At 35.0% G+C, this 2534-nt stretch overlaps 1 non-coding gene across 1 annotated transcript; it reads left to right on the top strand.

The window, feature by feature from the left end:
* Positions 1–582: 582 nt before the first annotated feature.
* Positions 583–684, top strand: LOC133250123 (U6 spliceosomal RNA). The gene has a single exon (XR_009737239.1). It is a non-coding gene; the product is annotated as a U6 spliceosomal RNA (small nuclear RNA).
* Positions 685–2534: the final 1850 nt, after the last annotated feature.

Here is a 2534-nt window from a genome sequence, read left to right as displayed (position 1 = left end):
TATATGCTCCCAGCATTCAGACTAAATAAACAATTTCATCACTGAGGTCTCTTTAGAGATAAAATAATTATTACCTTTTTCTTATGACATATGTTTATTGTAAACATTTGAAAAACTATGTTAAAATAGAAAAAAATCACTTGATATGAGAGATTCATTTTTTTGGATAAAAAAGAAAAATTTATGTTTGTTCTTAATCTATAAATAGTAAATAAATGCTTTTTACAGAAACTTTATTTATTTTTTTGGCTATGTCCCATCTTAGTTTCAGCTTGCAGGATCTAGTTCCCTGACCAGGGATCAAACTTGGGCTCCCTGCATTTGGAGCTCCAAATTTAGCCACAGGACTCACCAGGGAAGTTCGTTCACTACTGAAATTTCAGATAATACTTATAATCAAAATCAGTTTAAAAATTAATCTAGACATCATGTAAAGATAGTCATTGTTATATTCTCATTTGTGTTTGTTTTTCTATATGTGTGTATTATTTGGTATTTGATGATTTTTAGATCTAAATAATATCAAAGTAATAATTAAAAAAATACAAGCACCATAAATAAAAATCCAAGCAAGCCTCATGCTTGTTTCCACAGCAAATATATTGAAATTGGACCTACACAGAGAAGACGAGCATGACCTCTGCCAAGAATGACATATAAATTTGTCAAGTGTTCTTCATTTTTCAGTTATGCAAGATAAGTATTACACCTCAATCAAGGTGGAAAAAAAGTGCAAGCTTATATATTTTCATAACAAGACTGGACTTACATGAACTATGACAGTGAAATAATCCCTTCTGACATGGTGCAATTGCTATAGCTATAAACACAGGTGTCGTGGCAGATGTTGGCTGCAGAGGCTCCTGGGCTGCTGAGAGAACACTTGTCAGCTTTGTTTATGTGGGTGAGGCACTCTGCTGTGTGCTCCACACCCTTGCTTCATTGCAAGATGTACCTGAAGGCAGGATGCTGTCTTCCTTCTTGACCTGACTCTCTACTTTTGAATTGCAGTAGAGTTGGATCATCATGTATTCTGTCTTCTTCCTCACCTCATGAGATTTGAATAAGAAGGAACCTCTCCCTGAAATTACGAGGATATTAACAGAGGCCTCTGAGCAGAAAGCATTTGGCTTTCACATCAGATCGAAAACAAAGGAGTCGTTGGAGAGGCAATAATTCTAGAATCGAGGAGTTTTAAAAATATGAGGATTTCCTCTCAGGCTCGTATTATTCAACCAACAATATGTGTTGCTTTTAGAATGAGGAACTTTAACACTAGAAATGGAAAACTTAAGGCTGGCTGTGAAGGCCAAGGTTTAGGGGACTTTTTTGCTAACCCTTTTTCCTAAAATAACATTTAGAAAAATAGGGAAAATATATTTCCTTTTAAGAAAAGCAACCTTGGCAAGATACCAACTTTTCTAGAGGAATCAGTCAATTCTATTTTTCTGTTTCTGATTGTTACAGATTCTTAAATAACATCTTAAACAATAACAACAACAACAACAAAAAACAACAAAAACCTCTCCAGTGATAGTCTGGATTAAGCAGGTTTCATTGTCTCCATTGAAAATGAAGTATTGCTTATGGAGAATCATGCCTTATTTGTAGTACTTAAATGGTTAAATCTAAGGCTTTTCACTCATCCCCACTCCCACTCCCCTATGAGAGATGTTAGTATAGAAAAGTCTGCCATTCTGGTGAGTAATATTATTGAAACTTCAACTTTCAAATGCTAGTTTATGAGAAAAGACATCTGTAAATTTTTTATATTTGCATTATCTATGTTACCTTTTAGCATAATGTCTTTGGTATATCATTTTTCAGTAGTAAAACAATAAATACGTATTGAATTGAGAGGTCTAGTCAAGGGAAAGCTTAATTAATTTTGAGACTAGAAGGCAAAAAAAGAGTATGTTTGCTACAAATCTTACTGGTTATTTCATTCTGAGCTTGAATATTGGCCATAATTTAGTTGAAGCATATGTGTTTATATAACTAGTATTAAAAAAGGTTATAGAAAGATCCCCCAAAGTCTCAGCTTTCTCTTCTAGGAAGTATGCATGCATTATAGATGGTAAATATTCCCTTTCACCTTGTAATATTTATCCTTCTTTAATGTGTGAGGGAAACATTTAGATCATAGCCTGATCTAAGAAAAGCAATTTATTCTTTTGGCAAAAATTTTTAATGCATAGTTTACTTTGACATACCTCTCTGATGGCGCTAGTGGTAAAGAACCCGTCTGCCAATGCAGGAGACATAAGAGACATGGGTTCGATCCCTGCGTAGGGAAGATCCCCTGGAGAAGGGCATGGCAATCCACTCCAGTATTCTTGCCTGGAGAATCCCATGGACAGAGGAGCCTGGCGGGCTGCAGTCTATAGGGTCACAAAGAGTTGGACACAACTGAAATGACTTAACACACACACACACACCTCTCTGGATACAAGCCTCTGTTGTTTGTTCATTCAAAAAAAATGAATATTTTTGAATCACTTTTCAGGAGAAATAGCAAAACATATGTACCCTCA

The sequence above is a fragment of the Bos javanicus genome, chromosome 6, assembly GCF_032452875.1.
Source record: "Bos javanicus breed banteng chromosome 6, ARS-OSU_banteng_1.0, whole genome shotgun sequence".
NCBI lineage: Eukaryota > Metazoa > Chordata > Mammalia > Artiodactyla > Bovidae > Bos > Bos javanicus.
The sequence above is the reverse complement of the archived record's forward strand: the minus strand, read 5'-3'. Positions and strand labels throughout refer to the sequence as shown.